Source organism: Monodelphis domestica, chromosome X, assembly GCF_027887165.1.
Source record: "Monodelphis domestica isolate mMonDom1 chromosome X, mMonDom1.pri, whole genome shotgun sequence".
In the NCBI taxonomy this organism is placed as follows: Eukaryota; Metazoa; Chordata; class Mammalia; order Didelphimorphia; family Didelphidae; genus Monodelphis; species Monodelphis domestica.
Window position 1 is genome coordinate 37,899,574 of NC_077235.1, and position 21,644 is coordinate 37,921,217.

Genomic DNA, 21,644 nt, shown 5'->3' on the forward strand with positions numbered 1-21,644 from the left:
TCTGATTATAAGAGATCTAGAACACTTTTTCATGTGCTTATTAATAGTCTTGATTTCTTTAACTGAAAATTGCCTATTCATGTCCTTTGCCCATTTTTCAATTGGGGAATGGCTTGATTTTTTGTACAACTGGTTTAGCTCTTTATAGATTTGAGTAATTAGACCTTTGTCAGAGGTTTTTGTTATGAAGATTGTTTCCCAATTTGTTGCTTTCCTTCTAATTTTAGTTACATTGGTTTTGTTTGTACAAAAACTTTTTAATTTGATGTAGTCAAAATTATTTATTTTGCATTTTGTGACTCTTTCTAAGTCTTGCTTGGTTTTAAAATCTTTCCCTTCCCAAAGTTCTGACATGTATACTATTCTGTGTTCACCTAATTTACTTATAGTTTCCTTCTTTATATTCAAGTCATTCCAGTATAGCTTTTAAGCAAATAAGTTAACAGAAACATGAGAGGGTTAAAATGTCAAACATCCTGTGAATTCATCCAACCATTCTGGAAGGCAATTTGAAATTATGCCCAAAGGGCCTTAAAAGAATACCTGCCATTTGATCCAGCCATACCACTACTAGGTTTGTATCCCAAAGAGATAATAAAAAGGGTTGTGCAAAAATATTTATAGCCTCACTCTTTGTGGTGGCAAAAAAAAAAATGGAAGATGAGAGGATGTCTCTTGATTGGGGAATAGCTGAACAAATTGTGGTATATGACAGTGATGGAATACTATTGTACTGTAAGAAATGATGATCTGGAGGATTTATACATGAACTGGAAGAACCTCCATGAACTGATGCAGGGTGAAATGAGCAGAACCAAGAAAACACTGTACCCAGAAAGTGAAACATTGTGGAATGATCCAATGTAATCGGCTTTACTACTAGCAGCAATGCAGTGATCCAGGACAATCCTGAGGGACTTATGAGAAAGAACGCTATCCACATCGAGAAAAAGACCTATAGGAGTAGAAACACAGAAGGAAAACATGACTTATCACTTGTTTATATGGGTATGTGGTTTGGGGGGGTTTGGCTTTAAAAGAATTCTCTATTGCAAAAATGAATAATATGGAAATAGATATCAAGTGATAACATTTGTACAACCTAGTTGAATTGCTTGTCAGCTCTGGGATTGGGGAGAAAAGAGAGGAGGGAAAGAAAATGAATCATTTAAACAGGGAAAATATTTTTAAAAATAAATTTTTTTTAAAAATGTCAAACATCAAACATTTGATCCCAAAGTGGAATGAGATGCTCCAGGATGTTGTGAATTACCTTTCATAGGACATATTGGAGGAGAGGTCATATGACCATTAGCCAAGGATAGTATAGTGGAGATTGATGTTCAGGTTGGTCTCTCACTCTTCTCAAATTCCATCTACCTCTGAGATTCTATGATTCCATGAAAATTAAGTAATAAAAATAAATGTGGAAGAAAGCTCATAAAATTGGTACAAATCTAATTGGTTATCCTCACAAACATTCCATTGTATGAAACTCCTAAAAATCAGTTGATAGGGGATTTAGATTTCATCTAGACCAACCCTTTCATTTCAAAAGGGAGAAAACCTAAACCCAAGGTCACAGTGAACTAGTAGTAGAGATGAGATTAGAAAGTAGGCCCCCTCTGAATGCAAATCTAGAACTCTTTCCCTGGCCTTACAGTACTTCCTCCGATCTTCCCATGAAAATCAGAGTATTGAGGCTCTTTAGGTGGTCATATAAAATATTCTGGCTGGTCAGTGCCACGCAACCTATCCATAGTACCTACCTCTTGTGACACATGACTTTCTGGAGTAAGCTTCCTAAGCTTGAATGCAGCTGCTCACTGATATCAAAGATCTTCAGGGAAAACTAGGCCCCATGGAAGAGCAGCCCCTGAAGTGCAGCATTGAGTGAAGGTACTGATTGTCAACTCAAATCAATAGAGGCAGGAGATCAGAGGAGCCCCATCCACCCCACCTCAACTGAGGCAAACATTCCTTCTGATCTGTTAGAGCAAAGGAACTCAGCAACGAGTGTGAGAAGAATCTCAAGTCAATGTATCATTAAAAGGATTATGCTGGCAGATGGCTTATGTTTGAAACAAAAAAAAAAATTGGCTGTGACTCAGAGCTGCAGACATGCACAAGGCAAGCTTTCTATCTTTACTGGATTCTGAGTTGAAATTTGCAAATTTATTGCACTTTTCTCATCTCTTGCCCATATTAATGGCACAAATAAAATAAGTGCTGCTTTCTTGTTAATTGAGGTCAATAAAACATGGTGGCCTCCTTATGTCAACGTCTAGAGCTCCTTAAGTCAGCCCATGGAAAGGGTGAAAAGATGGTTCCCTGCATAATTATCACTTCTTTCATCCTTTTATCAGTGCTGATCTCGGAAGGAAGGGAACAACACAGATTATTCTGGCTCTGTTCAAACCAACTCAGGGCACAAGGCCAGGGAAGAAAGCCGAGATGAATGCCAGCTTTGGAACCAAGAAACAAATGTTCACATCCAGATAAGGGAAAAGAACCGTACAAGCGAGCAGTATCTACACATTATATTTCCTTTCATTAAAATGTAGATTGTGGAAATTAATTACCATGGATTATTCTTCTTTCCTCCAGCGGAAAGAATATATACACTTCAAGAAAAAAAATTATCAGAATGACTGAAACAGACACTGTTCTTTTTGAAAGAGAACATTTTCCCCTTAAGTTTTCATTTTCAATAGCCATTTAGGGTTTGCTGATCTGTATTATATTGTTCCAGTCTTAATTTTTCCCCCTATTCCTTATTTCTTCTTTTTTTTAATGTTCTTTTTTTTAATTTAAGCTTTGCTTCAGAGATTGGTATTATATCTCAGAATTTCAAGGGCTTTCCAGCTCTCACATGATGACAACTCTAAAGGCCATCTAATTCTTTGTTCTTCATTCATCATCTTAGAATTAGATCCTTAAAGTTGAAAGGATACTCGAAGGCCATTTAGTTTAACACTGACCTGAGCACGAATCCCCTTTACAATGATCTAACAGGCACTTAAGTACAAAAACCTCTAGCAAGGGAGACCCAACTGCCTCCCAGGCAGCATATTCCATTTTTGGAGATCTCTTATTGTTTTCTTGCCGTCAAGCTTAATTTGGCTACATTGCAAATTTTTCTCCATTGCTCCTATAACAGATCTTAACATTTTAAAAATATAAATTAGCTTTTTTGAATATATATGATAGATGGGAAGATAACTATATTTTAATACAATTGGTTTCTTTTGTAATCCTATGTATTTTATTTCCTATGTAATTAAATACATTATTTTTTAAATTTAGAATATTTTTCCATGGTTACATGATTCATGATTCGCCCCCCACCCAGCTCTTTCCTCCCCCCTCCCGAAGCTGACAAACAGTTCCACTGAGTTACCCATGTATCATTGTTCAAAACCCATTTCCATATTATTCATATTTGCAGTAAAGCATCCATTAACATCAAAACCCCAATCACATCCTTATCAAACCATGTGATCGATCACATGTTAAAAATATTATTTTCAAAAGAAGTTCATAAGCTTCACTGGACTGCCAGAACAGAGGGGCAAAGCAAGTTAAGAATCTCTGACCTATTTTGAACAATGATACATGTATGACCTAGCAGAATTCGGGGAGGGAAGAGGGGTGGGAAAAATCATGAATCATGTAACCATGGAAAAATATTCTAAATAAAAAAATTTAAATTAAATTAAAAATTAAAAGAAAAGAATTTCTGCCCTATAGGGATACTTAGCAAAGTTGACTATATACTGTGGCTAAAATACAGCACCAAAGTTCTAGTTTTGCTGCTGAAGATATACATAATAAAGTAAAGAATGGAAGTTAGGTGATGACCTTGCTTCTCTCTTACCCCTTTTTTAGCTCAAATTTATTTGTATACTAAACCAGAGAGGATTTAGGGAATTCCTAACCTTAATGTAGATAGGTGTGTGGATCAGAGAACTGCAGTCTCTACCAGATCTAAGAATGCAGTGTAAAACTTGGGGTACCCAAAATAGCTACCCTAGTTTCAAAATATTCCCTCAATATTCAATATCACAGTTTGCAAGCCCCCTTTAATGCATTTTTCCTTATTAGTCATCCAAGGATACAATTAGTCCAAAGTAAAAGCATTTGATGAAATATAAGAAAAGTAGCAGTAAAACATTCCATCCATAAAACCCAGGGTACATCCTTTCACAAATACATACATGATCAGGAAGGGTGCTCACCACTCCTCCCTTTCTAATGGACTTTTCTGCATCGCTGTGCTGTTCTCATGCTTTCTGTTGGGCAATCTTTTCCACTACTAGCTTCTGAGATTTATCTTCAAGGGCCATCAGCCAGCCATTTCAGGTCCAGTCTGGTCAGGTGTGATGACTGTAAGCCTTAGCCTGTTAAGGGTAGGTTCAGGGCTCTTTAGGCATACCTAGACAAAAATCCAGCTTTCAAAAAGCAGTCTACAATTAAGTCAATCCATGAAGTTCATATAAAAATTAGTTGCTAATGAATGAGTGAAAATAATTTAATAAGCACTTGTGTATGAAGCATTGTATTAAGTCCTAGAGAAGACAATTACTTTTATTTTTGTTATTCCAATGTTTGGGGTAGATATTACAGCCCTATATTCTAGACAACTATTTGATTAAGGGTTAGCATTTATCAAAATCTTCTCTGCCTTAGCTTGTGGATGAATTGAGCCAATGAAAAGAGAGGAGAAAAGGAAGCAGAGGTCCTTCTACCCCCATCCTACCTTTATTATGTGTATCTATGAGCAGTATAAACTGCCCCTAGTTTGGGGTTGTATTTTAAGCCCCACATTCCTAAATTTCCCCTCCCTGGGCTAATCTCTTTTCCTCCCCAGAGCCCTTGATACCCAAAGATAATTTTTCTATCCCATCTACGTCTTCTTTTCTCCACATTAAATATGCCCGATTCCTTTAACTTATGGCATAAGTTCAAGACCTATTATTGAAGATTCCAGATTCCTCTATCCCTTACTATCTTTTCCTTCTCTCTTCCCTCCTCCTGCTCATCTTTCTCTCTCCCTTTCCTTCTCCTTTCTCCCTCTCTATTTTCACCTCATTTCCTTCCTTCCTTTCTCCTCATTTCTCAATCCCTCTTTCAATCTCCTTTGAAAAGAGAAGTTCATGCTCACATGCCCAGCCAAGCCTGCTGGGTTTAAGCCAGGTATCCATTGCAGTCTGTTGTAATCTATATATGAATAATTGCTTAATTTACATTTCTAGGATTATCAAGGATTGTGTTATTATATATGAATAGGTATTGATAGATTAGTTTTTGTTGTGCTGATAATTCTCCTAATGCCTCATGTTCTTAGTAACCCAATTTAGACTACAATGCTATTTTCCTAACTTCCTCAAGAATTCCCCTATGGCAGTGATAGGGAAACTTTTAGAGACCAAGTACCAAAACTGCAACCCTCATGCTGCATATGAGTCCCCTGCCTTACTCCAGACAGGGGAGGGAGGAAGCATTACCATTGGGCTGCTGGGCAGAGGGGCAGGTGAAGTGATAAATGCCCTCAGGCATATGTGGAGAAGGAGAGGGGAGTGGCCCCCTCTGGCATGTGTGCCTTAGGTTTGCCAACACAGCCTGATAGCCTATATTCTGAGAGTGCCCATTAAATACTTGTCTCAAGCAAAACTATATAGTTCTTTTGTTAGCTTTGCTGGCATACTAAGACCCGGGGCTAAAAATTCCAGTAAATTAAGGGGTTTGAGAGATTCAAGAGTTGGTGGTTACTGAAGGGGAGAAGTGTTAATTTTCCTCTAGTCTCACAGATCATTTGCCATACCTTTCCCTAACTTGGCTGCCCTCCCCTGGGCATTATTACATCTTATCATCATGTTTAATAAATTGCAGCACCCAGAACGAATGCTCAACATGTGACTTTACAAAGGACGAATACTACAGGATTATCACTTCTTTAATCTTAGATGGGGCAGGGAAGGGAAAGGAACAAGCATTTTTTAAGTTTCTACTACATACTTTATAGATATTGTCTCCTTTAATCCTTCAGTAATCCTGAGAGGTAGGTGCTACTTTATTTTACAGTTGAGAAAATAGAGGCAAAATAACTTGCCCAGGATCCCACAGCCAGTGAGTGTCTAATGAATACCAGTTTTGAACTCCATTCTTACAGACTTCAGATTTAGCGCTCTATCTACTGTGCTACCTAGTTGTCTCTTTAGATGCTATGCCTCTTAAAGCAACCTAATTAATCTAGCTTCTGTGACTTCTGTCTTACATATATCATTGACTTATATTGAACCTGAAGTCTACTCAGAACTTCAGTCTTTTTACAGGAAACTTTTCTAACTAAACTTCTCGTATTTTTCACTTGTGAATTTTTACATTTATTCCTAGAAAAATTCATTTGACTAGTTCTAGGCTGTTAGGATTGTTTTTGATACTGACTCCATCCCATCTCCCATGTAAGCTGAACCAACGTTGTGCCATCTGCACTTGTTTTGAGCATGCTATCTAGGACTTTGTCTAAGTCATTGATAAAGAATGTTAAGCAGCTGAGGACCAAGCATAAATTCCTGGAGTGCTCCACCAGAGATGTTCCAGGCCATGAGATCATGTGAACAAAGTGCTGAGTCAGAGTCAGGAGTCAGAGAGACTGGGTTTTGAACCTTGCCTCATGCACCAGCCGTGTTGGTTTGTGCAAGTCAAAAATCTCAGTTTCCCAAACTGTAAAAGAATATAATAGCACCTGACTCACAGAATCAAAAGCGTTTTGCACATCTTAAAGCATTCTATAAATGTCCTCCATTATGAAGTTGATAGTGAATCATTTAAAATGGCTCTTTGAGTTCAGCCATTCAACCAGGAAGATCTGCACCTAGACTAGAACAAAATAAGACTAAAACGCAGTCATCCGGAAGGTGAATAAAGAGAATTGAAAATGCCTGACTAGTTCTGGTGGTATCTCTTCCTCCTTTGCTAAATTGTGGAGAAAGACTTGACTGAGGGCTTAAAAAATAGTGAAGATCATAAAAAGGGGGAAAAAGCACTTATTAAGCTTTAAAACAGTGATTTCAAAAAACAATTATATTAAAACTACATTTATTGAGTTCACAAATCGAGTTAAAAACAATTTAATTTGAAAAGACTTTCACCGAATCCAAAAAGCTACTTTTATTAATTTAATTGTTTTGAATTCACTGTTTTGGAACTCAATAAAAGTACTTTTTATTACCTTCATTTAAAAACAACACCAACAAGGAAAAAACTTCATTCGATCTTCTTTTTGTATTTAGGCAGGTCCTACCAGTCAATCAGGCTGGTCTGTTTGCAAACAGGGCAGTTAGGCCCAAGTTGCCCAATTAGTGCTTGGTGGCAGCTTCTGGATTGGTAGGCCTAGAGAGTCAGAAGAAAATAGCTAAACATTGTAGGCCAAGCACTCTGGAGGAGGAAGAGGGTCAGTACTCATAGCTGCACTCCAGACACAGTTCTATCTTTGATGTTTTTTACTCTATCAACATATCCCGGAGGTACTAGGATAGTGATCTCTTTTTCTTTGTTGTGGCCTAAGTCCTCTTCTGACTGCCAGCACACCAAGATTTTTCTCCCCATCTGGATTTCACGGGTCCAGGCATAGCCAATGTCCTCCCTTTAACTTTATTCCATCTTATGCAAGGTGGAGGTGGTTGGGGCCAGCTGGGTAGCTAGCTCAGTGGATCGAGAGCCAGGCCCAGAGATGGGAGGTCCTGGGTTCAAATCTGGCCTCAGACACTTCCCAGCTGTGTGACCCTAGGCAAGTCACTTGACTCCCATTACCTAGCCCTTACCGCTCTTCTTCTTTGTAACCAATACACAGTATTGATTCCAAGACAGAAGGCAAGGGTTTAAAAAAAAGATGGAGGTGGTTGTTGTCATTTGTAAAATGACTATACAAATGTAGGATTCCTAAAACAACTGCCTAATGCAAATATCTGAGAAGTTACAAGGCCTGGAAATGTTGTCCTATGGAATACCCAGTCTTGGGATGATGCTAACACTGTTCTTTTCAAGGCTCATCAGACCTTATTCCTATTTAACTAGCTTTTCCATAAGACCAGCTTCCATACTTCCTCTGGAGAGGTCTAACTACAGGTACCAAATGGGCAGAAATAACCTCTGGTAGGAAGAGAGCTAACCCACACAGCTGACTGTCATGCCCAAACCCCTCTGAGATCTTTGGGAGAGGAATGCCCCCCTTTTCTCTTTGCCACATTTCTCCATTTGCCCCCAAACAATGGTCTTGTAGAAGGGAGAAAGCCAAGCAAAAGCCTGAGAATGAATACTTTCAGGTATCGATATCGCTGCAATTATTCCTGCACATAGGAGAAAGGAAAATTACTCTGTGCTTTAGTGTAGTAGCTATTTCACACAAATTTTTGAGAAGTAACCAAGTAGCAGTGGAGAGATTCCAAAGTCTTATAATCGATTCCTATTAATTAGAGGTCAGTGACTTTTTTCAGCCCCTTAGTTATTTCATCACCAGAAGTGGATGAAGTCAGAGATGTGTTTGTGTCTGGGCATAATAATTAAAGAAGGATGTGTGTCTAGATCACCTTTCCCTCTGCTCCCCTGGGCTCAAATGTCAGATGTCAGTGTTCAGCTTGACTGTGTAGGCTGTTGGCTTTTTCTCTGTAGTGTTTTGGACAAATAATTGCCTCAGTTCAAAAAAATAGTGACAAACATTTACTTTTTACCAGAGAGGTAGGAGGTTCATAATGCTGACTTGAAACCTATTAGCTGGGAATTAGATTTAATTTGTTGATTTCGATAAAGAATTAACTGGAAGCGAAGTCACATGTTATTTAAAAATCTTAACAAATCTCCAGAGACTAATTTTAATATCTAATACCTGTCATTTTTTCTCAGAGGATCAGTCATTGGCTCATAGACTTAGAGCTGAAATGGACCTTGGTCATCCCAATTGCTTCATTTTATAGATAGGGAAACTGAGAGGAAATAGAGAAAGACCAAATTTTACAGTTCAGTTCCCATCATGTTCTACTAAATCTCTGGAGAGTTGGTAAGATTTTTAAATAACATATGGCTTTCCTTTTAGGTAATTTGAAAGTTCCAAGATGGAGGATGCTGATTGGGTTTGAGAAGAACAGGTTCATGGTGGTAGGGAGTTGGCGAGATGGCTTAGGTAGATGGCCTGGTTATTATTGCCTGTCCTTGACTTTTCCTCCTTCCAATCCATTCTATATATGACATTTGATATGTGTGACATGGCAGCCAAGGAAGTGACACAGTCCTAGGCTGTATTAAGAAAGGGATATTAAAGTCATAGATATAGGCCTGGAAGGAGTCTCAGAGGTCCAACTCCTTAATTTCATAGAAATGTAAGCTGAGACCCACTAAGTGAAGTGCCTTCACCACCGTAATATCTGTATCTATCCATATACCACCCTCTTCCACAGTCCCATGCATTGGGGAGTTTTGAGCAATAGCAGATAGCCATCTACATGGGTTTTCACTCTTCTTTAGGGTTAGAGGTCATGAAGTCCAACCCCTTCACTTTATAGATGAAGAAACAGATACGGAGGAATGGTCTGCCTGGTCCAAGGTAATGGAAGTTAGTGACAGTTTGCTTAGTATCCCATGGCCCTCTGACTCCAAGTTCCTACTCTTTCCTCAGCATCAAGGTGGATGTAGAGTAGGGTTGGTGAAATAGTCAACTAGTTGATAGTGGCTTCTGTGTTCCCTTCAATTCTGCTTTTCTGAATAACATGGGTATTGGGGGTAGGGGAGGGGAGTATCCCAATCCCTTCCTCACCATGAAAAGATGTTCTGGATACTTTGGAGAAAGTTGCTCTAGATCTTTCCTGATTTGACAGATTCTTGGATATACCAACCTGTGCAACTTCCTTTTCATTTTGCCAAGTAATTCCTATTTTCTTGCCCCTGAGTAACTTCCCTTTATCTCCCTTGGAGCATGGTTCTCTGCCATGGAAAGCAGCTGATCATTTTGTGCTCATAAAAGCAGTAGATGCTGAGCCATCACCTTTGGACTGACAGAGCTATCCATCATATCCTCACCTTGCAGAGAGGCCTTGGCCTCCATGGTGACAGGGCGCATATCTTTGGCTACACGGTGCTTGGAAATCCAGAGAGGTTCCCTACAATCCTTGAGTAAAAACTGTCCTGGAGAATGCATTCTCCCCTACTCTTTGCAGCTTCCACCTTCATAAAATGTGTAAAGTGCCAGCAGCAACCTTCCTCAGCTCTGCAGGCCCGTGAGACGAGATGAGACGGTGACTATTGCTGGAATGAAGAGATAAGCAGCACAGACAGATTTCTGTCTCCTCTGTGTCTATTGTTCCCTTTCAGCCAAACACAGTGGAGTCTCTTGGAAAGCACATGAGTTTCAGAGTTAGAGGTTCTGCACTTGAAATCCTGTCATCTTGACTCCTCATAGACGTAAAGCTGGAAGCAATCTTAGAGTCTAAAACCCTCATTTTACACATGAGAATCAGAGATACAAAGGGTTTGGGGAACTTGCCCAAGGTCACAGAGCTAGCAACTCTGGGGCAGGTTTTGAATTCAACTCTATCCCCCTACATCTCTCATAGACTTAGAGCAGATAGGGACCTTAAAAGTCATGTAGTCCATCCCTCTTGTTTTACAGGTGAGGAAACTGAGATTCTGAAAGAAATGACTTGCCAAAGCTTATAAGGTCAGCAGAGGGAGAAGACTTATTGACCTCCAAGTTCCCTTTCATTTCCAAAACGATTGCCCTAAAGTATAATGTAAATCTTTTAGGAAGCAGTTAGGACCAACTCTAAAGTCCCCAAATAGCCCTATTTTGACTTTTTCTACCAATAGAGAAGAGCGGTAGTGCACATAGACACACATTCACAAATTACTCAAGATTTTTCTTTCCTGCTGGAGTCCAGTAGTCTTCTGGAAGTTGCTTCCCCAACCAACCCCTGTGCTGTTTGACATCCTTTAAGAATCTCTGGGGAATGGTAGTATGTTGAAGGGATGCTCTATTGCCCTTAATCTTTGTTGCCCATAAAGAAGCAGAGAACACCTTAGAAGTACCCCCTGCTCAATTCCTCCCCTCAGACTACCACAGCAATTATAACTGTCCTGGATGGTAGTGAGATCCTCATCTCTGGAGTTCTTCATACAGAGGGTTTGAAGTCATTTGTCAGATACATTTTAGAGGGGATTTTTATTCATGGAAAGGTTGGACTAAATGGCCTCTGATGTTCCTTTAACTCTGTGTTTCTTATTGTAAGCATTTCTGTCTAAATATATATTCTCTGGTGTAATATTTAAAAGAGTATATGGCTTAAACTGTGGCAGTTAAAAGAGTTAATGCCATAAACTGTAAGAGTTAAAATGGTTGATGTTGTAAACTGTAGTGAGTTAAAATGGTGGAAGATATAAATTATGTTAGATATAAGAGAGGGTGAGTAAATTATGACCGCAGAAAATATGTTCACTACAGTGTCTTGGTTTTAAATCAAAATATAAGGTGGTCGCCAGGGAAATATTCCCAATTATTCAAATACCCAAGTCAACTGGGTTTTATAGAGATTTTAATTAATACAAATGTGGAATTAAAGAAAAAAGACAAAGAGAGAAAAAGGAATAAGTATGAAGGGCCTTAAGCCAACATGGCCTAGACCTGAGTCTTAAGAGAGAGAGATCAGTCAGTCAGTCTTTTATCACTCACCACAAGGTCTGTCTAAAGCAAGGATGTCTGGGGAACAGAGTCTCCCCAGAGGGAGCTCCAGCCAGAGTCAGCCTCTCAAGGGACTTCTTCTCAAGAGATCTTCAAAGGGCCTCCTCCAAAAGGATCTATCTCCAAGCCTCAAGGACCTCCAAGCCTCTCTTGTTCAAGAGATACCTTTTCTTATATAGGGGGTTTTTTCCCATGTCACCTCCCCTAAGTTCTTCCATCTACCAATCACCGTAGATGTTTCCCAAAGGACAGCCCATCTGAATTCCTGCTAAGTCGACTAATCTCCTCAGTAAGTCTGAACCAGAGAAAATGCTACTGTGTCGACTAATCGCCTCAGTAAATCTGAACCAGAGAAAATACAGCTGAGTTGACTAATCTCATTAAGAGAAAACTTGCCCGACCCTTTTAGGTACCTAGCATCCCATTGTATCAATTCTAAAAACAGGCATGGCTCAAAGAACTCCTTGCCTTATTATAAGCATGGGTCCAAGTACTTTCATTGTTTAGCAAGGAGTTTTCTCCCCTAAAGCAGTCTTAAGTATGGGTGGAGTAGAGGTCCTCCCCTAGCAAGGAGTTTTCTCCCCTAAAGCAGTCTTAAGTATGGGTGGAGTAGAGGTCCTCCCATTTCTGATCCTGGCGAGTTCTCACATCAAAATGGTGAATGTTTCCAGTAGGGAATTTGTTCCAATGGAGGATTCCTCAAATGTGGAAATTTTTAACATTCACAAGTCTGAGAGATTTTAAGATTTACACTGGGGAGGAGGAGACCAAGGATCACTGCTCTAATTCTCTTCTTGATAGTTTTAACAATATGTCCCCTTCCTCTAATCAACCTTTTATATGGATACATGTGACTCTTGACCGATAGCCTAATCTCTACTTCCCTGTTTGCTCTCTTCTATTTGCCCTTCCTCCTGGGTCAAGATACATATGATGGGTATACTAGAAGAGTAATGTCGAGTTGATGTCTTGGACCAATAAGAAAGTGTTCCACTGAAAAAAAAATCACAATAATCATAGTTATCAGTCATATAATGCTTTATTTAAGGTTTGCAAAACACTGGCCATATATTATCTCATTTGATCTTTGCAACAACCCTGGAATATAGCTACTGCTGTTATGAGATGTGGAAACAGACTGAAAGAGGTTAAGTGATTTGCCCAGTCAAATAGCTTATAAGTAAGTATCTGAATCAGAATTTGAACCCGAGTCTTTCTGATTGCAAGTCTATTACACTGGCCACTGTGACAGTAACCTAGCAAACTCAGTCACAACTTATCTTCCTACAGCAGGATCAACAAAACCCTGCAGTTAAATCACCTGCTCTTCCTCTGGAATTCCAGACAGATGGTGGGTGTGCGATGCAATCTGGGAACTCTATGGAACCCAGTTTTTGGTCAGCCTGAGATAAATAGCTGTTGCTACGCATAAAAGCCCCTTCATAGTGTTCCTCTATGGATCTGCTTACATTTGCAGACCATCTCAGGTTCAGAACCTGGTTTTGGTAGATGCTCTGATGATGGAGTCCTAGAAAATACCACTGGTGCCTTCCGGAATGATCCCAACAGCATCTTCACCTTGATAAGAGCAGAGCAGGATTCCCATTTGCTTTTGTTTTCTTTTTGATACAATCTTTGTCCTTGAAAATAGCTTATCACAGCAATGCAAATGCCCACATTCAATAACTGATAACTTTCTGTTTTCATATCTTCATAGGCTGTCTTTGTTCTGTTCTTGTCCACACTGTTCAAAGAGTTAGAAATACCGTGGATAGTTTTGACAGCCCTAAAAAGGTTTTGATTGGGTCGATCTGATATTGGAGGTATGTTGTGTGTGTGTGTGTGTGTGTGTGTGTGTGTGTGTGTGTGATTGTTGTATTTTTTTTAAGTGCCCAGGCAACAAGCAAGTACCTGTGCCTAGTACAAGTTCAAGTACCCAGAGTGTTCATTTCTTTATCGGAAATGTTACAACTCCCCTCCCTTATCCACAATATTTGATTCTGTACTTCGTGAACTCTACCAGCCAAGCTGACATTGCAGCTCATGTGTTGATTACAATGAGCTGCAGTAGAGAAAGGTAATTAAAAAATCTCCTTTAAAAAATTGCCTCTTAAAGCTTTATTTATCTTTTCTCTGGAAAAGCTGTTAGTTAAAACTGCAAGTTTTTTGTTTTTGTTTTCTTAAGGAAAGCTTTAACTTTCTGGGGAATTTCTGAAATGCTCTGAGGGTCTTCGAATACATCTTCCCACATCCCCAATTAATGTACATCAAACTGAGAAGTGAAGCTAGAAAGAATGAGTTACTCTTGTCCACAGGGACTTTTTTCCTCTGTCTGGGGCTACGGTAGTAGGCATTTCATAATTCATTTTCTTCTTTTCAGTGTTCTATGACCACAGACTGCCAAGGTCCCATGACCTCCGGCGTCTTAGAGAAGAGCACAGAAAATGTTGCCAAAGATGTAACTGTCCCCAAACTTGTGACACAGAATAATCAATGCCCAACTCTTTGGTGCACATTGGGCCTACAACACATGGACATTTATATCACAGCACACTATATTAGCCTTTCTTCAGGGACAGTCACAAAACAGGAGAAGGCAAGCAGAGAAAGCTAATCAAGTAATCAAACCCCCCAAGGAGCATCCTAGTTAGGAAGAAGTCTCCTTTGGCTCTGTTGTTTTCCTTCCTGTCAAGCCAGGCATTTTTTCCCAGTAGCCAGAGTAAAACACTAGCCCAGAGGCCTAGACTCTCCTGATTTCATCTATATGGCACTCCCATTCTAGATGAGACACCCTTATCAGAACTATTAGCACTAGATACCATTTTCCTGCTTCTATATCTTAACTACTCTGCCTCTAAATTGCCTTCTAAGATTGGTGGATTTGTGAATTGATCCTAATTAAAAGAACAACCTCTGGGTAAATTGGGTATTTGCATTTTAGCCACTCTGCCAAATTCCTAATTGCTTTCCAGAATATTTGGACCACTTCACAGATCCATCAACAGTGGATTAGTGTGCCTTCCACAAGCCCTCCATCACTGACCATCCCATTCTCTGAACATCTTTTCCAGTTTTCTGGATATGTGGTGAGACTTCAGGATTGTTTTGATTTGCATTTCTCTAATTATTAGTGATTCAGATCTATGTCTCATGTAGTTTTATAGCCTGAAATTTTTATTTGGCAAACTATTTGCTTGTATCCTTTGACCATTAATAAATTGGGGAATGGTTTTATCTTAATACTAATAAAATTCTTCAATAGGACCTCAAGGCTCTGGAATGTGCCAAGTATGGCAATAATGTAAGAACTGTTAAGGGAAGTGATAAAAAGTCATTTCACCTATAGTTTAGAAAAAAAAACACAAGGAATAGACTGCATAGTTCCTCAGGTCTTATGAAGCCTAGGTTACATGAAAATCAGTAAACAAAATATCCCCTGTTCAGACAACTAGGCCTACCATCACTGCTCTGTCTACCTTTCTGCAAACCTTTGTGGTTTTCATATTAGCTACCAAATAATTAATGAAATCATTTAATAATATGATGAGGTTGCATCGCCTTCACAAAGGAGGCCCATTATGGGCAGGTTTACAGTATTCTGGAATAGCAAAATGTTTTCTTTGTATCCCCGTCATTTAGCACAGTGCCTGGCATATAATAGGCACTCTATAAATAACTTGGTGACTCTCTTTAGCCCCACTGGAACATGCCTAGCATTCATACTGCCCCACAGACCGTATCCCCCATACCTGATTGTCCTCCATGCATCTTGACCCTTCTATTGGACAGGTGAAAGTAAATATTCTATTTATATGGATGAAGAGGAATGAGTTGGCCACCATTTTTCTTTCCTTAGATCCTGAACCAAATATAGCAGGCTCCTGTATGCACATAAAATCCCAAAGGCAACATTGTACTTGTTCTATGATCAGCTCTCTCTCTGCTGAAGACTGATGGATGCAGGGATACACATACATTTTCCTTGTAGCTTCTGGCTATATTAGTCTCATTGGGCCATATGGAGTCAAGGCTGCTTGTCATTTTCTAAAAGTAGAAGCAGGCCCTGCTTTCTATCTCAAACACAATAGCCATTTAGCACCATAAACTAATAGTATTTACTCATAGTTAGGAGCAGTACCAATTTTAACAAAGCAACAGCTCCCCTTACCCCAAAGCTGCCCAGTTCCCCAGCCTAGGCTTTCCCCCAAAGCAGTCATTTTTGTGCATAAACAAATAGCAATGGTCTCTCTCCAAGTTCTATACTATTAACGTATAAGACAAAATCAAATGGAGCATTGAAATAGTTATCTGGATAATTATTCTGAACAAAGTATACATACACACATTCTCTCTGTTTTTCTGTCTCTGTCTCCCTCTCCCTTTCTCTTTCTTTCCCTCTTTCTCTCTCCTTCTTCTTCCTTTTCTTCCTCCCTTCCTCTCCCGCCCCCACTGAGGCACAGGTGTTTCAGCAGCTCACATGACAACTGCTTCATTGCTCCACTTCTCATGGTATGAAGAGAAACAAAGCCTGATGGAGGCCTGAAAGATTCTGCTTACAAAACTGATAGAGAACTCTGTGACAAGCATTTTCTGCATCTCAAATTTCTTTTGCCCCATCTTTGACTTTTTCCATCCCTTACAACTTTAGAGGTCTTGGCAGCTTTTCCTATAAATCCTTTTCTTTGCTTTCCACGAGATAATTCCATTTTATTTGTCCCCATAAAAGTCATCTGCTCTAACAAAGGCTATTCCTCACTTAGATCTTACGATAGTAATCCATGTAGAAATATTAGCTGGCTTAACTGTCCCCACCCTGCAAATGTCTTTAATAATTGGGTCTGACTTTCAACTACATTTATGAAAGGTTAACAGTCTCCTTTCAGTGCCCTGAGTTCTGCTTTCTTAAATCCCTTCTTAAGTAATCCATTCTAGAGACAAACTTAGCTGGGTTTCGGCTATATTACCTATAAAAATCCCTTTTGTTTTACACAAAAGGGAAAACACCTCAAGGCAGGGATAGAGAGCTGAACTGGAAGCCCTAAGACCTGGGTTCTGTTCCTGCCTCTGACACATAGCTATGTGGCCATGGGCAAGGCATTTATCCTTTCTGAGATTCAATGTCTTCCCTTGTAAAATGTGGGTTGATAATACCTATGGGATCTCTCTCAGATAATGTATATATACAAAGCACTTTTCAAAGTTGGAAGCACTATGCAATATATTATTATACATTACAATTTATATATTTACAGTACTTTAGACATGCATTATGTTATAAATTATTGTTATTTATAACATGCTTTTTCAGCTTTAAAAGTACTGCTGTTTTCCATTCTCATTCTGCATGCACCTACTATGTTCAATTCAGAAACAGAGGCAGTATAGTAGGTTTAGGTCCTACCTCTGACATATACTCTGACGTTGTGAACCACCTAACATTCTAAACAACTCTCTCAAACAAGAAGCTGCAGAAAAGGTACTTTGTTGTTGTCCAGTTTTTTTCAGTTGTGTCCAACTCTTCATGACCTCATTTGGGATTTTCTTGGAAAAGATACTGGAGTGATTTGCTGTTTCCTTCTCCTGCTCATTTTCCAGATGAGGAAACTGGGACAAGGGGTGGGGGGTGACTTGCCCAGTGTCACCAAGCTAGAATTTGAGGTTATATTTGAATTCAGGAAGATGAGTACTCCTGATTCTAGGTCCTGCACTCTATCCAATGCAGTAGCGCCTAGGTACCTGGAAAAGGTACTTGTTTGCATTATTAGAGAGAATTTCCTCACCTGTTTAGCAGCCATTTAGAGTATAAGCTCATTTGCACAATATTGGGGAAGCACATGACATAAGGTTATACTTAGTATCACTATACCGAACAGTGAAAAGTCGTTGGTGGTGAGAATTCCCATTTCTATGGATTGATACAGCATTTTCCTCTCAACAACACCATGAGGTAGGCAGTACAAGTTTTATTATCCATATTTTACAGAGGATGAAATTGGGGCTCAAATTGGTGAAAGAACTTGCCCATGGTCTCATACTTAGTAAGTATTGGAGCTGAGTTTTTAACCAAGTTTTCTTGACTGTCTACTGAACAAAATCCTGCAGAACTCTGAGCAGTATATCCAGCTAAGCTAGATTATTCTAATAGCATATGTGAAAAGACATAAATAAATAAAAGAACATGGATTTGTTCAGCTGACACATTAGTATTCATTTGGAAAACATTTATCAGGTTCTTTTTGGGTATACCTGATTGGGCAGATTGCAGCATGTTCCCAGTGATGTTTCATGTGCAAGCATTCCTTTAAAAATGTCAGGATGTACATGCTTAGAAAAAAGAATGCTATTCCTTGAATATGAATGGGAGCCAGCACCCTAACTACAGTATGTTCCTTGTAGATTAGAAAAATAAATAAGAAAAACTGAAAGAAGAACAATGTTCAGAAATATCTGTGATTTCTTTTGGTACTCAATGCTGATATATATTTTAAACCATTGAATAGAACAGTGCAATGGGTAATCCTCAGGGCTCTGACCTGATCTCTTCTCTCTATCTTCCCTCTTGGTGATCTCATCATCTCATTTTTCTGCAGAAGACTCAGAGTATAGATCTAGTCCCATTTGTTTTTCTTCACTACCTAGAGTATGATCTGTGTTAATAATGGGCCTCCTTAAACTTGTTTCTCTTCCAGACTTCTCCTATGTGAATGCCCCACACTATGGGAGTGTCATATGTCACAGCATCCACATGCTCTAAAAAACAGCCCTTACTTTCTATTATAGTAACAACTCTTTAAGACAGAAATGAGGACAAGGGTCAGGCAAATGAGATTAAGTGACTTTCCCAGGGCCACAGAGCTAAGAAATGTGTGAGGTCACATTTGAACCCAAGTCTTTTCTACTCCAGGCTTTGTACTCTATCCACTGTGCCACCTAACTGCCTCTACTCTGCCACCAACCTGCCCATCTATGTACTTTTTTGTTATTCCAAATTACCAAGTAGGGGGAATGTTGAAAATCAAATTAAATAAGTTTGTTTGTTGTCATATTTAAATGTTTTCATCACCTTAAATTTTGGAACAACCTAAAAATATAAAGATGGGTACAATCACAAAGGTCATTACACAAAATTAGTGTTCTTGTTATTTGAAGGCAGTCCTTATACACTTTTTGTACATTATCTGGAAAATTGGGCATTATTTTGCAGTGAACATATACATTCAAAGGATTCCACTTTGTTAAGTTGATTCCAAAAGATTGCCCTCATAGAAACATTCTGTGAAACTCAAAGATCACCTCTGAAACAACATTCTGGGAACTTGGTCTTCCCATCAACAAATGGAACAATGAGGTTTAATTAATTAAATTTGTATATTTATATGGTTGCATTCATTTCAAGTATTCAGCATGTCTCAATAGCAGATTGCTTTATGAAATATGTTGTGCTTGATAATACATATATAACCCAGGTAGAATTGCTTACCAGCTCTGGGAGGGGTGAGGCAAGAAGGGAGGGAGACAATTTGAATCATACAACTTCTGAAAACTTATGTGGAAATTTGTTATTAAAAAATTTTAAATAATAAAATAAAAAATATATTTTTTCCTGTTCAGATCTTTTCTATAGAGAAGGAAGAAGGTATGCTTTAAGTTTTGAAAATTATATGTTGAATTTATTGTTTATTTTCTTTTAATTTTATTTTCCCTCAATTAAGTGTAAAAACAGTTTCCATCATTTTTCAAAGAATATTGAGTCTCAACCTTTCAATCTCCCTCCCTTTTCACCCCTCAACCCCACTCCATTTGAGATGGTAAGCAACATCATATAGATTTTATATGTGCAATTATGTAAAACGTTTTTCCATATTAATCCTTTTGTGGAAGGGAACTTGAATTTTTAAAAAATTAAGAAAGAAAGTGAAAAAAGTTTGCTTTCTTCTAGATTCAGATTCGCTCAGGGTTTTTCCCCTTTGGAAGCAAACAGCATTTTTTATCATGAGTCCTTTGGGATAGTTTTAGATCATTGTATCACTGAGAATAATCAAGTCATTCACATTTGTTCATTGTACAATATTCTGCCACTGTGTACAATTTCTCCTGGTTCTATTCATTTCACTCTGCTTCAGTTCATGTGAGTCTTCCTGGTTTTTCTGAGCTCCTTCTGCCAGCACATTAGTATTCCATTATAATCATAAATTGCTTATCCATTCCCCAATTGATGGGTATCCCCTCACTTTACAATTCTTTGTCCCTACAAAAAGATCTGCTTTAAATATTTTTGTACAAATAGGTTCTTCCCCTTTTTGTTTTTTATCTCTTTGAGATACAAACCTAGTGATGGTATTACTGGGTTAAAGGGTATGTATTGTACTATTTTATATCCCTTTGGGCATAGGTCCAAATTGCTCTCTGAAATGATCAGATCAATTCATAACTTTACTGACACAGCATTAGTGTCTCATTTTCCCCACATTACTTCCAAATTTTGTTATTTTCCTTTTCTATCATAAAGGCTAATCTGATAGGTATGGGGTGGTACCTCAGAGTTGTTTTAATTTCCATTTCTCTAATTAATAGTGATTTAGGGCATTTTTGCATGACTATAGAGCGCTTTAATTACTTTGTCTAAGAATTGCTTGTCCTATCCTTTGACCATTTATTGATTGAGGAATGGTGTGTATTTTTATAAATTCCATTCATTACTTTATGTATTTGAGAAATGAAGCCTATATTAGAGATTTATGAAAAATTTTGAACTGATAGATTTTAAGAAATGTGTTTTTAAGATAAAAAAATCCAAAGAATGAAAAATAGAAGAAAAGAGGAAATACCTCATGGGAAAAACAACTGACCTGGAAAATAGATCTAGGAGAGACAATCTAAGAATTATTAGACTAACTGAAAGTCATGATAAAAAAAAAGCCTAGACATCATATTACAAGAAATTATCAAAGGAAACTTCTTCAATATTCTTGAACAAGAGGGTAAAATAGAAATGGAAAGAATCCACAAATGACCTTCAGTAATAAATCCCCACTTGATAAATCCCAGTAATGTTATAGCTAAATTCAAAAGCTCCCAGGCCAAGGAGAAAATACTGCAAGCATCCAGAACAATTAAAATATCATGGAACTCCAGTCAGAATTACACAGGATCTGGCAACTTCTACATTGAAGAATTAGAAGGCTTGGAATATGACATTCCCAAAGGCAAGGGAACTGGGTTTACAGCCAAGAATCACCTACTCATCAAAACTGACTATATTTTTTCAGAGGAAAATATTATCAATTAACAAAGTAGAAGATTTCCAAGAATTTATGAAGAAAAGACCAGACCTAAACAGAAAATTTGATATCCAAATAAAAAATTGAAGAGAAGCATAAAAAGATAAATTAGAAAGAGAAAAAAGATTAAAGGGCCTCAATAAGGTAAAATTGTTTATATTCCTCTATGGAAAGTTGATATTTGTAACTCTTAAATTTTTTTTTATCATTATCATAGTAGTTAGAAGAAGTATACATAGATAGAGACTGTGGTAGTAAGCTGTTTAGGATGACATGTAAAAAAAGATCATAGGGTGAAAAGAGGACTACACTGAGAAAAATGGGAAGAGAGAGGTAAAATGGGGTAAATTATATCACATAAAGAGGCGCAAGGGAAAAAAAACTATTACAATGGAGGGGAAGATGAGGGTGATGATGGGTAATACTTAAAATTTACTCTCATTGGAATTGGCTCAGAGAAAGAATAACTGCCAGATTCTTTGGGATATACAATCTGATATCACCCTGTAAAGAAGTAGAAGAGTAATAAGAAAAGGGTGGTGAGGAGGGGAGTAATATAAGAGAGGGGGAATTTGGAAAGGTAAAAGACTCTATAGAAAAGTAGGAGGGGACTAAGAAGGGGAGTATGGGAAGGA